The sequence below is a fragment of the Cetorhinus maximus genome, chromosome 13 (assembly GCF_964194155.1).
Source record: "Cetorhinus maximus chromosome 13, sCetMax3.hap1.1, whole genome shotgun sequence".
NCBI classification, from domain to species: Eukaryota; Metazoa; Chordata; class Chondrichthyes; order Lamniformes; family Cetorhinidae; genus Cetorhinus; species Cetorhinus maximus.
This window is the reverse complement of record NC_135891.1, coordinates 27,607,538-27,621,256: the sequence shown is the minus strand read 5'-3', so window position 1 is coordinate 27,621,256 and position 13,719 is coordinate 27,607,538. Positions and strand designations below refer to the sequence as shown.

Genomic DNA, 13,719 nt, shown 5'->3' with positions numbered 1-13,719 from the left:
GCCAAAAGTGATCTCAGGCACAACCATCTCACAAATGGAAGATACAGTCTCCCTGGAGAGGCGGAGCCTCCTTCAGCATTGCACCTCGGACATATTGAGGTAGCCACATTGCTGCCTGTAAACCCTGGCAGCAGGATAGTGACGTCTTCTGTGGCCTCTTCCACCTTGGACTACCTGCGCCTGTGCCTCTCCTTGGAGGCAGTTCAGAGGAGGTTTACTAGATTGATACCTGGAATGAATGGGTTGTCTTATGAGGAAAGGTTGGACAGACTGGGCTTGTTTCCACTGGAGTTTAGAAGAGTGAGGGGTGATTTAATTGAAGTATACAAGATCCAGAATGGCCTTGACAAGGTGGACGTCAAAAGGATGTTTCCTCTTCTGAGTAATTCCAGAACTAGGGGACACTGTTTTAAAATTAAAATTAGGGGTCACTCTTTTAGGGCACAGGTGAGGAGAATTTTTTCTCTCAGAGGGTTGTGCGACTTTGGAATTCTCTGCCTCAGAAGGTGGTGGAGGCAGGGTCATTGAATATTTTTAAGGCAGAGGTAGATAGATTCTTGTTAGGCGAGGGAATCAAAGGTTATCGGGGTTAGATGGGAATGTAGAGATCGAAATGCAACAAGATCAGCCATGATCTTATTGAATGGCGGAGCAGGCTCGAAGAGCCAAATGGTCTACTCCTGTTCCTATTTCTTATGTTCTTATGTTCTTCCACAGGTAGCTCCCCTGGAAGCTGCATTGGGACACCTGGCTTCCTCTCCCTTCTGTCCCCCTCTTCCTCCTCAGACAAGGTGCCTCCAGTGGAGAGCACAATCCCCATTACCAGAGTAACATAAGGCTGTCTGAATGCTGGAAGGGTCCACACGGGTCAAAATCCTCCAGAGGCCTTGGAGACACCAATGAGTCCTGAAATGAAGCCTGGAAATGCTAAGAATGAAGTTCAGAACAGAGATGAAGCTGTCAAGTTCAAATAAGCAACCAGCAGCAAACTGTCTTCTAAACTCCTCACTACTCACAATGGCAATGCTGATGACCCTTTTTATTCCACCCTTGGATGAGGCTTTGCAAAATGTGTGCTGCCCATTTTGCCTGTGCAACAAGCGCAAAATCGCACGGGCAACTTAAAATTGGGATTAATTAGGTTTTTAATGGCCTTAAGCGTCCTTTTAATTGTTGGCGGATGTGGCTCTGACACCCGTGCGTGCCAGCTGACCTGAAAATTGTGCGCATGCACGTCTTCTCGTGAGATTTTACACCCAATCGGGTCAGGCACGCGCCCACCTGCGAGGCATAAAATTCTGCCCCTAGTTCAAGCCCACTAAGGGCTGATTTTTTTTCATCAACAAGCTCTGACACAAACTGGGTTTCAAAACACTGATGCCAGTGTGAAAATAGTGACAGTGTTCATACATCACAGCAATACATCATGTAACACAGTGTTATGCTGCTAATATGCACTTGAGTGTAATTTTGTCTTTATCCCTTTAAAGTTACAACTTTAATTGCTATAAATAGGCACATCCTAAAATAGCTGTCACTCTGTAGACTGGTGAGACCGGCAAACAAAAGATAACATATGATAATTTTCTGAATATAATACGCATTTTTTGTTATAAATTTATTTAGAAGTTAGGGTACGGATTATACATGGTGACAAATCGAAATGTTTCTTTTTACAGACGGTCAAGAACATTACTTCTGAACGTTGATTCAAATCTACTAAAAGTGTTGTGTTTTGATAGCATTTCTTTCAAATTCTTTCTGTTTTTAAGGCATGAATAAGAATTGCCTCTTGGTTTCATTAATTTTCTGCATTTATAAATTTAATTTTTTGGCCGAAATGATCAAAAAGCTAGATCTTAATATTTATCACATTTATTTACATGTATTAAAGGGCAATTAGAAATGTTCGGAAATCAAAAGGAGTTATCGCTACATTCAATATTAAGTCTAAGGTTCGCCTCGTTCACGTCAAATTCCCATGTGACTCCTCTGTTACCATGTGTTTCTTATGTTTGAGGGCTGCCATGTTTCATGCTCTTTTCTCTGGCATGCAACAGTTAAAATTTTTAACTCAAAACATTAGTATGAAGGACCCCGCCTTGTTGCCAAGAAATTTGCCTGCACGTCACATGCCACATACGATTAATCGATGAATGCTGTCAGCTTATTCGCTGTTCCGAAGTATCGCACATTTTGCATGAGCATTGGAGCCAGCTGCTCAACAAACTAGGGTGGGAACAGACCCTTTAACTTAGTCAAGTTTACTCACTACTTTTGTCATTAAAGGGTAAGTTTGACCACAGTACGGGGAGTTGAGGCAAATTATTTGGGTGTGTGTTATTCAGAAAATTACGGTAACTGATATTATTTCCAGTAGACAGTTGGCTCCAATCTGTTGCATTTCTGAAATTGATTCAAAAAAACAACAAACCACAGAAGATGCTACATCCTGTGTTATTTGGGATGTGACTCACCCAAAGTGACTGCAATAAAAAGAAACAGACTCTAATCCTGAGTATTTCCTGAAGTTGGACAGGAGGAAATATGTTTTTTTCAAAAAAGACAAGAGTGCATGGTGATACAAGACAGCATTTAGATACTTCATAAGCGAGGCAATGGAATTCATTGATTTGTGAAACATGTTTCACAATTCTTTTTTAAGCGAAAGATTGGAAAGATACATTTAAATAGCACCTCATCGCATTTCTTAAAATGTTCCCATAGAATATTAGATACAATTTATTACTTTTGTAGTGATTGTTATATAGTCTAGCCTGGCAGCCATGTTGTGCACAACAAATCCTACAAACTGCAATAAGATGAATGGCTTCTTCTTCTGTGTTTAGATGTGTTACTTAAGGCTGAATTGTTATTTTTTGTTTGTGCTTGGAACATTGGCAAAGCCACATCTATTGTATATCCCTAGATTGTTGTAAGGTGTTGAGCATAGTTCAGTAAGTCTTATTTAAGATATTCATAGTCTTAAGTAGTTCAACAGTAAGTATTTATTAACTACTAGAAACTATATACATAGGTACAGTAAAAGTCTAAGCTAGGAGCTGTCTCCATGCTTGCTTCTACACATGGCTCTGTCCAACACTACAATGTCCCCTAGGTGTAGGTCATGTGTTCTCTTGCATCACTGGGCAGTACTGTACTCAGACCCACATTAACCCTTTATATACCAGATCCTTATACTGCACCTCCACCAAGTCTTTAATCCACATGTTTACAAGTTATCCCAATTTACCCCATGTATTACATCAGGTTTATCCAAAGCCCAGCTCTCAGGCCGTAACCCGGCCCCCGAAGCCTCTGTATCCAGCCTGCAGACTCGCTGTTCAAACTACGGGTAAGTTGAATGAAAGATCTGCAAGGATCTGCTCCTCTAATCACAGGCTGTGTCTCTCTCACATTTCTGGCTGATTAGCAGCAAATTCAGGAGAGAATCAGTCACTGATCGGTTGAGCAATGGGTAGTGTGAAGGTGAGTGGCTGTTCCTCTGTTTTCAGAGTGTGCGCTCTCTCTCATCCTCCTGCACAGGCGACAGCTGAAGGAGCACAGGGCCAAGATGGCGGAGCGAGCGGGGAGGGCATGAGGAAAAGCAGATTGCAAGGGAAGCAAGCAAGGGCTTGGGAGAGGAGCGGTAAGCAGGGTGGCAAACAGGAAGCAACAAGTGTCCGGCGAGCGGGCAAATGTCGGGGAGGCCCCACGGAGCGGGCAAAGATTGGGGAAGTCCACAAAATGGGAAGAGGGCCCAGCCACCACCTTTGTGATCCTCGCTCCCCAAAAACCTATCCACAAAGCAGGCCTGAAGAGGAGGAAAACCCAGGCTGAAAGGCAACTTGCTTCTGACCCCCGCTTTCGTATGAATTCTGCCGAGGCCAGCATGGAATGTGCGCCACTAGAGGCGAAAGCAAGGTTAGTGTTAGTTAAACCCAACTCCTCGGCTCATGCCTGGACCCCACCCCTTCCCCGGTGATCAGGGCATGGGGTCTAACCTGACTTTCTCTAGCTCTGCTTCTTAAGCGAAATGGCATAATAGAAGTTTTCTTGGTGAACCCTGCTGCTTGGCACTTTATAATAGGCATTTTTATTAATTACTCTTTTTTGAAATGATCAATTTATTGCTTTGACTTTGATATTTGTGAAATTCATGTTTAATGTGTGAAACCTTCTCTTACTGAAATTTGATCATCGGTCCCTTGAGTGAGAAAAAAAATTGAAATGTGCCCCCACCCCACCTGAAAAGGTTGGACAAGCCTGTATTACATCATTAATACTACCCCATCTCCCTGTTTCCCCACCACCTTAAGTCTCTGAGTTCAAAGTTCAGGCGGCCTGGAGGCCTTATATTCCTTCCATATCTTGTTCTCACTACTGTCAGAGGTGTGGTAAGCTCTGTTCCTGCAGGTAAACTTTGTTGAATTGGAAGCTGTTCTGCCATCTGGGTGTCTTTTTATCCTCTTTTTCCATTCTTTGGCATTGAATCGCTTTTTGTCAATTCCCCGATTATAGTGATAGATGGAGGTTGGTTTATCCTGCTCTTTATGTGGTGAACAAACTCTGGGCTCATCTCTAGTGTTTCTTTCCTCTTCTCCCTTCCTGTAGCTCTCTGTGACACACGCTGGGATGGAAGATGGCTCTTCCTGCTGTGAGGATGCAACTTGGTAGTAAGCTCACCTTTGTGTTTGGCTGTGAGGTGTGCTGTCATCAATGATGGCTGCTATTCAGTTCCAGCATCGTTTGTGGCACTGTCTTGCTGGCTGGAGATTGCAGCATCTGCTCTGTGATCTCAGGGTTTATCTTTCCAACTGGTGTGAGAGCCGGAGGTTGAGGCTCTTCTCGTTGCTGGTTCTCTCTTGACTGTCATCAACTCAAGGTGTCATGGTAACCATGTGAGTGTTTGGCTGGTCTGACCAATGAGGGGCTTCTGGCACCTGTGGCAAAAGCGGACAAACATGCTCTGCAAAAAGAGAAGACAATTCAGAGCTGGAGCCCCAGTCAAGAGCATCTTTCTTGCTGGAGCTCTCGGGTACTTGTAGTTCTGCATAATTTATGACAGTGATCATCTTACCATCTTCTGTCATTTTGAGGAGATTCAGGGCTACACAGGCATCTCTGCTCAAGAAAGAAAAAGACTGGTTACAGATGATGTACATCAGTTCGAAGATTTGTTTGCCACCATACCTTAGTGGTCCAGAATCATGCCTACGGACAGAAGTCAGAATCCTCCAGGCCCACAGAGTGGTGCATCTATTGTTCATAGCTAGAGGTGTCTCAGCCTCAGCTCTTTGTCCAATTGGACTGTAACACTGGCTCCTATGTCCAATTTAAAGTTTGTAAGAGGGCCATTAACTGAGATGTCCACATGACAGAACGAAAATCCAGGATCTTTGCCCTCACCCAAGAAGCATGGTTGTGTGCCCTCTTGGTGTGCAGTCTCGACCTTGTGAATCCTCTTGGGATTTCCTGTGCATTTTGGTGTTTTGGCTTTGCACAGCTTCCTTTAGTACCTTATTCGGTTACATTGAAAGCATTGAGCTGAAATAACCAGACATTGATAATGCCTGTGGAGACACTGCGCTGGCATATCCACTCTACTGGTCAGTTAGGGTATTGCATCTCTTGCTCTTGGATACCCCCTGTTCTGTGCCACTTCACTACCTAGACAGTGCATTTACTTTGTACCACGGTTTGCTTTTTCCCCTTACTATGCATCTGTGCTGCAAACAGATGTCATATTGCCTCACAATCTGGATGGCTTTCTCAAGGGTTAGATCTTCTTTCACTTGAAGCATGTCTGAGAGTCTGTCATACGCCACTCCTACAACTATCCTATCCCTGATTAGCTCAGATTTCAGGTCACTGCAATCACAGTCTTCAGTCATCCTGTACAGCTCAGTAATGGAGTCGACAGGTTCTCCTGGCTGCTGGATGTGTTTGTTAAATTTAGCCCTTTCAAGAATTTTGTTACTTCTGAGGTTAAAATAAGCATCAAGTGATTTTAAAACTTCATCAAATTTTGCAAATGATTCATTGATTCCTTGTCTAGCTATTTTGTCATCAACCATCGGGCCTACCCAATAAAGCAGTGTGCTAACTTGTTCAGCTTCTGTCTTTTTATCCGGACCTGAAGTCTCTTTGTCTAAAGTCCCCAGTTTTGTGATTGATCGTGGATAAGTCCAAATTGATTTGGAAGAGTGGATTTCTGATCCATTGTTAAAATTTTTAAATTGCAGATTCATCTCTAAGAGTTTTCCGAAAATCCAAGATGGTGCCACTGTATACTTTTTCACAAAGAGTTTTCCTGCAATTGCCAGTTCTGGTGGGCTCCCGCAGTAATGGAATTCACAATGTCAGCGTTTACAATTTTTCAACAATGGCTACTTGGATTGACTGGTTAGAGTCTTTCCCATTCAAGCGCAATGTTCTTGGGTCTTGGAAGCATTGAATCCCAGCTTTACTGGGTTTTTTAAGCTGCCTACTCGATCACAATTAAGTTTTAATTAATTATTATTTTTTCCTTTCTTCGGAGCGAGTTCGGCCGCCAAGTATTCAGACGCCAATGTGGGAGTTGGGATTCTCAGCCTGTGATTTAAATGGCAAATTCTGACCACAGCAGTTTTTAATTTTTTTTTTGGGACTTGTGTTGCCCAGGAATTTTAAATTATTAGCTCACCCCTGCTAGATCTGCTGACTCTGCACACACTGGGTATTGAAGCTGGACTTCCATGGGATTCAAAGGCATCTGCTGCAATGAGGAATTTAATTTCTGCCTTCAGCTTCCAAGCCTTTCTTTGGAGCTTTTCTCTGGCAATTTTCTTCTGCGCCTACACTTCTTGAGCTTTTCTTCAGGTCAGAATGCTTCTTTAATTTTTCCTTCAGTTTTCCAAGATTTTAATTTTCTTCTGTGGTTTTTGCGGGGTTTTGAGTTGTTCCACTCACTGCCACCATGTTGTAAGGTGTTGGACATAATTTGGTAGGTTTAATTAAGGTATTCGTAGTCTTAGGTAATTCAACAGTAAGTATTTATTAACTACTAGAAACTATATACATGGATATAGTAAAGCTATAGTAAAGCTAAAGCTAAGCTAGGAGCTGTCCGAATGCTTGCTTCTACACATGGCTCTGTCCAACACTACATTGACCACTAGGTGTGGGTCATGTGTTCTCTTACATCACTGTGTGGGTGGTACTGTACTCAATCCCATGTTAGGCCTTGATGTACCCGATCCTTATACTACAGTTGCCCTGAGAAGATGGACCTTCTCCTTGAAGCACTGCTGTCCTTGTAGGGATGCTGCTTCTACAATAATAGTAGGTAGGAAATTGTAGGATATCAACCCAAATGCTTCAGGTCTGGATAAAAAGTCAGAAGCTGAACAACTTAACACACTACTTTAATCGGCAGGCCCGATGGCCAACTATATTATAGCAAGAAGCCCCTATATGTATCCAAGTAAAGATGGTACATGTGGTGTTCCTATATCATTGCTTTTAAACTTCTTCGTAGATGAGGTCCCAGTGGATAGAGATGATGTTGCGCTAACCTTGGTGTATTGTTACAATGCATCATGTACATCAAAAATACTACAACCCCAACATGCTGATGATATATGGGGCAGAGATGGAGTTAAGTAGCAGGAGTGCAGATCAAGTAAGCTCTTTGTCCTGAATGGTGTCAAAATTCTGCACCCATCAAGTAAATAGCGACTATTCCATCATCCTTCTGACTTGAATGTAGACAACTGGTAGGCCTCAAGGGATCAGTTGAGCCAGAGTATCCAGCTTCTGTTCTTATAACTACTATATTGGTATGGCTGGACCAGCCCAACTTCTGGTCAATAGCGAGTCCCAAGGTGTTGCTGGTGATGGTGTTGTTGAAAATCTTGCTATTTTTTATCACCTGGTTAGAACACTGGAAAACTACCCGTTGTTCTTTGAATACTTTGGATACACAAAGAGAGAAGAACATTTGAAGAAAAATATCGATCTGGGCTCTGTTCCAATTACGAAAGTGTGCAATGAATTTTCATTTAATTTTTTTCTTCCCTGTCAGCTGACTATTCTAACTCACTCCTGGCACCATGATTTATGTGTAAAAATAAAAAGCTTCATATCACAGTATAAAATGGTACTCTGAAAGCTAGCAGCTATAATAATAGTAACATTATGCAATGTTGTTACACGCATCAACAGTTAAAGGGCAAAGCTTGGCATACAGTCTTTTTTAGTTTAAAAATGTTTGGGCTCAAAATAAATTCAAGTTTTGACACTATTTCAGTTTTAAGTATCAGATAATTTGAATTAAACAACTTTGAAATAAGAGATGTAGCTTGAACAATAAGCAATAGGTGTTGATATTTTCCATGGTAGCATACATCCTTGGTATTTAGACAATAATTGTGGTGCAAAACTAACCCTTTAAAAGGTGCATTAGCCATTATCAGTTTTTACAGACTTGCCTTTTTTTTTAAAGCGACCTTGTTCGATATTTTGGATGCACATGTTCTTGCAGCAATAGGGGTCAGCCTAAACTATTGGCTATTTTACAGACAGTATTTTTTTAAAATTGAAAGGCCAAGGCGTATTCTGCATTCGAAATAAAACAGATGAACTGAGACTGCACATAGAAATAAATAAGTAAGATTTGATAACCAATACAGAGACATGGCTGCAGCAGGACATGGATTAGGCCCTGAATATTAAAGGGTATAGGACATTTAGGAAGGACAGGAAGCGAGGAAAAAGTGGAGGGGTGGCTGTACTAGTTAATGATGGTATTAGCACAATAGAGAGGGATGACCTAAGTTCAGGAAACCAGAATGTGGAAATGGTTTGGGTAGAGATGAGAAATGGTAAAGGCAATAAGTCACTTGTGGGAGTTGTGTATAGGCCCCCTAATAGTAACCACATGGTAGGGTGGAGCATAAAGGAAGAAGTAATGGGAGTTTGTTAGAAAGGCACAGTGATAATCATGGGATATTTTAATCTACATATAGACTGGAAAAGTCAGATGGTCAAAGGTAGCCTAGATGAGGAGTTCATAGAATGTTTCTGGGATAGTTTCTTAGAACAGCATGTTCTGGAGTCAACCAGAGAGTAGGCTATACTACACCTGGTATTGTGCAAGAGATGGGATTAATTAATGATCTTATAGTGAACGCGACCCTAATATGATTGAATTTTACATTCAGTTTGAGGGAGAGAGGATGGGTCTGAGTCTATGGCCTGAATTTTCAGCTTTGCGGGTGGGCACGATCGGCGGGCCTGGGATAGGCCAGGAAATGGACCGTCGACCGTGATCAGCTCCCGACCGCGAATACACGCTGGCTGGCCAATTAACGGCCGGCCAGCATGAAGCATGTGCTGAAAAGCTCAGTGCTGTCAGGGTGGAACTGGGAGGAGGGCGGGCGATGACGTCAACGTGGGTGCAGGCGAGCGCTGAGAGAAAGCTCCCTGAAGGCAGACAGCTGCTTCAGGGAGCTGCAGACTCAAAAACCATGAAATAAAGTTTTGAAAGTCAGAAAAGAAATGTCTGAGCATCACAATCAGGCACCTGAACATATAGATGGTAAAAATGCTGTCAACAGATTTTTATTTTTATTTTATTTAATAACAGAAACCTCATCCCGCCCTTGGATGAGGTCTGATGAAAAATGCAAAGTCCGCCTGGTCAATTCACCCGTCCACCAACCATAAGGTTGGACGGGCCACGAAATATTGAAGACAATTGGGCTTAATTGTGAAATATTGCGTGAGGGCAGAATGACGTTGGGACGCTCGCCTGACGTCATCTCGTGCAATTTTACGCCCAATCAAGTCGGGTGCATGCCCGCCCATGGAGTAAAATTCTGCTCTGTTTTTAAACTTAAATAAACTTATATGAGGGCATGAAAGCAGAGCTGGTTAAAGTGAATTGGCAAATTAAGTTAAGGGATAGGTCAATAGCGATGCAGTGGCAAACATTTAAGGGGATATTTCAGAATACACAGAATAGATACATTCCAACGAGTAAGAAAAGTTCCAAGGGACAGACACAACATCCGTGGTTAACTAGAAAGGTTAAAGATTGTGTAAAGCTTAAAGAAAAAGCATATAAATGTGCAAAGATAGGTGGAAGGCCAGAAAATTGGACAGAATATAAGGAACAGCAAAGGATGATTAAAAGATTAATAAGGAGGGAAAAATTAGAGTATGAGAGAAAGGTAGCAAGAAATATAAAAATGGATAGTAAGAGTTCCTATAAATATTTTAAAAAGAAACAGGTTAACGAATTGAGCATTGGGCCTATAGAAAGTGAGACTAGAGAATTTATAATGGAAAACAAGGAAATGGCAGATGAGTTGAACAGGTATTTTGCATCAGTTTTCATTGTAGAGGATACAAGTAACATCCCAGAAGCAGCTATAAATCAGAAAATGGAACTCAGGAAAATTACAATCACCAGAGAAGTGGTACTGAGTAAATTATTATAGCTGCGGGCTGACAAGTGCTCGGGTCCTGATGGACTTCATCCTAGGGTCTTAAAGGAAGTGGTTAGTGAGATGGTTGATGCATTGATTTGAATTTTCCAAAATTCCCTAGACTCAGGGAAGGTCCCATTAAATTGGAAAATAGCAAATTTAACTCCATTATTCAAGAAGAGAGGGAGACAGAAAGCTGAAAACTACAGGCCATTTAGCTTAACATCTGTCATAGGGAAAATGTTAGCACCTATTATTACCTAGTAACACGTGCTGTGGGGAACTAGTGGATGTACTGTACTTAGATTTCCAGAAAGCATTTGATAAAGTGCCACAACAAAGGTTATTGCAGAAAATAAAAGTTCATGGTATAGGTGGTAACATATTGGCATGGATAGAAGATTGGCTGGCTAACAGGAAGCAGAGAGTAGGCATAAATGGGTCTTTTTCAGGTTGGCAAGATGTAATGAGTGGTGTGCCACAGGGATCAGTGCAGGACCTCAACTGTTTACAATTTATATAAATGACTCAGATGAAGGGATGGTTGCCAAATTTGCTGATGACACACAAGTAGGAAGTAAAGTAAATTGTGAAGAGGACAAAAGGAGGCTACAAAAAGATATAGATAGGTTAAGTAAGTGGGCAAAGATCTGACAAATGGAGTATAAAGTGGGAAAATGTGAATTGTCCATTTTGGCAGGAAGAATAAAAGAGAAGCATGTTATCTAAATGGTGAGAGATTTTAAAGCTCTGAAATGCAGGAGGATCTGGGTGTCTTAGTGCATGAATTGCAAAAAGCTAGTTTGCTGGTACAGCAAGTAATTAGGAATGCTAACAGAATGTTATCATTTATTGCAAGGGGAATTGAATACAAGAGAGGTTGTGCTTCAGATATACAGAGCACCAGTGAGACCACATCTGGAGTAATGTGTATTGTATTGGTCACCTTAGTTAAGGAAGGATGTATATGTGTTGGAAACAGTTGAGAAGGTTTACCAGACTAATACCTAATTGGGCTGGTTGCCTTGTGAGGAAAGGTTGGACAGGCTAGCCTTGTATCCACTGGAGTTCAGAAGAGTAAGAGGCAACTTGATTGGAACGCATAAGATCCTGAGGGGTTTTGACAGGGTGAATGTGAAGTGGGTGTTGCCTCTTGTGGGAGAATCTAGAACTACGGGTCACTGTTTAAAAATAAGGGGTTGCCCATTTAAAACGGAGATAAGGCGAAATTTTTTCTCTGAGGGTCGTGAATCTTTGGAACTCTCTTCCCGAAAAGATGGTGAAAGCAGAGTCTTTGAATATTTTTAAGGCAGAGATGGATAGATTCTTGTTAAACGAGGAGGTGACAGGTTATTGCGGGTATGCAGGATGCAGATTTGAGATTATTATCAGATCAGCCATGATCTTATTAAATGGCAGAGGAGGCTTGAGGGGCCAAATGGCCGACTCCTGCTCCATGTTCATAGGTTAGGACTGAATCAACATTCACAGTGCAGGACTGAACCAAGGTTATAAGAAGCTCAATAGAGGAGGAGCTGGATCAGGCTGTAATGGTTAATTGACAGCAAGCGTGTTTACCAGTCTGAATGCTGGGAAAAGACAGAAAAACTGATGTTCCAGGAGAAGCATGGATTAAGTTGCATACTGTCACCATGTGGAAGCACTGGAGAAGGAAACATTTAAACATTTAAAATTCGCAGTTTGGTTTCACAGAAAAATAATGGTTGCATTAAAGTTATTATGCATGCAGACATTGTCCTTGTAAAAGTTTTAAAGTTATTTTGGAGGATCTGTAGAATATGATACATTTCTGGAGTAAAGAGTGTTTGAGAGTGGCACAGATGTCGCTTGCAGCTATTAATGAGTTGACCTCTCCATCCTCTTCGGGCTATTGCTGATTTCTTTGCGACTGTTCTCATCTGAGGCATCCATATTGGGACCTCTTTTTATTGGGCAAATTTGCAAAGCGTACAGTGCACAACTGAGTGTGAGAATGTGCAAGTCCAATTAAGTATAAAACTCTGTTTTCATAACTAAAGTGCAGCCAACTGCTCTTCCTCTATTAACTGCACTCAGTAGTATAGCCCTGACCAACCTACAGTAAGCTGGCATTGTAGTCCCACAAAATTGTGGGTTAAAGTCACTGATCCAATTGAAGTAAATACAGAATTTCAGTCCTGCACTTTTTTGGACTCTGGCCTCATATTAATAATGGAATTCAGCAGTGCTGTAGGAATAACATTCCTGACACCGATTATATAAAGGGACACGGATCACACCCCTAAGGATAAAAATCCTATAAAACACAAAATTCCCTTTAATCTTATCACTGAGTTCTTTGCACAGTGTTGAAAATTCTTAAAAGCCTATGCTGGCTGTTCTATTTTCGGAGAATTCATCACACACAATTATTTGGCTTTTTCAGTTTTTTTGAAATTTGAGATTAAACAAAAATCTAATAAATTTATTCAGGTTTAAACCATTATATAAAACAGCAACCAACAGTTCAGCATCTGCTTACAAAACTGTTAAGGTGACTAAATCATGCCAGTCTCGAAATTGACAGATACTAGTTTTCAGGGACTTAAAGGTGCAGTTACAGAGTAGCTATTGATCTACGGCCATTAACTGCAGTTTAAATTCAACCAAGCAGTACCCTATTTACAGTGTTTGTGTGAAGCTTGATTTCTACTACCAGGAGAGAACTCTGTGTATATATGGTTGCATGTGTGTGCATATTTCAGTGGTTAAAAATGTAATAGCATGTCTGACAGAATCCGCAGCACATAACTATTTAATTACAGGTAAGTGTAAAGACTATCCAAAAGGTTCAGAGGGCATTTTTGGTAACTTTAATGCCTTGTTTAATATCACACTGAATTTACAGCCTGAGATATTAAACAGAAGCACTGTGCTCCTGAGCTCTCTTGACTGTGAGCACATTTTTTACGTTCCCACACTGAATCTTGCATGTGAAGATGTGCATATTTGGAAATCAGGGGCATGCACCTCATGGATGAAAATAATGAGCAAGGCTCCCACAATTTTTCAATATGCGTTCTGGATGGTCGAAGTTCTCTGCTAGGAACAGATTCATAAACTTGCCTCTCACAGCTTTAGGGTTGGTACAAAACCATACTGATGTTAAAATTGATTGTGATTGCAGCCTAAATTTGTGTATGAGAGAGTGAGAATCAACATCATGGTGCTTAAAAAATTCTACTACTGGTGTTGAGTCTCATTCCTT

General features: G+C 41.4%; 1 protein-coding gene across 1 annotated transcript in view; it reads left to right on the top strand.

The window, feature by feature from the left end:
* The window catches only part of xkr7b (XK, Kell blood group complex subunit-related family, member 7b), a 221,298-nt gene that overhangs the window by 169,759 nt on the left and 37,820 nt on the right, over positions 1 to 13,719 (top strand). The window lies entirely within an intron of this gene.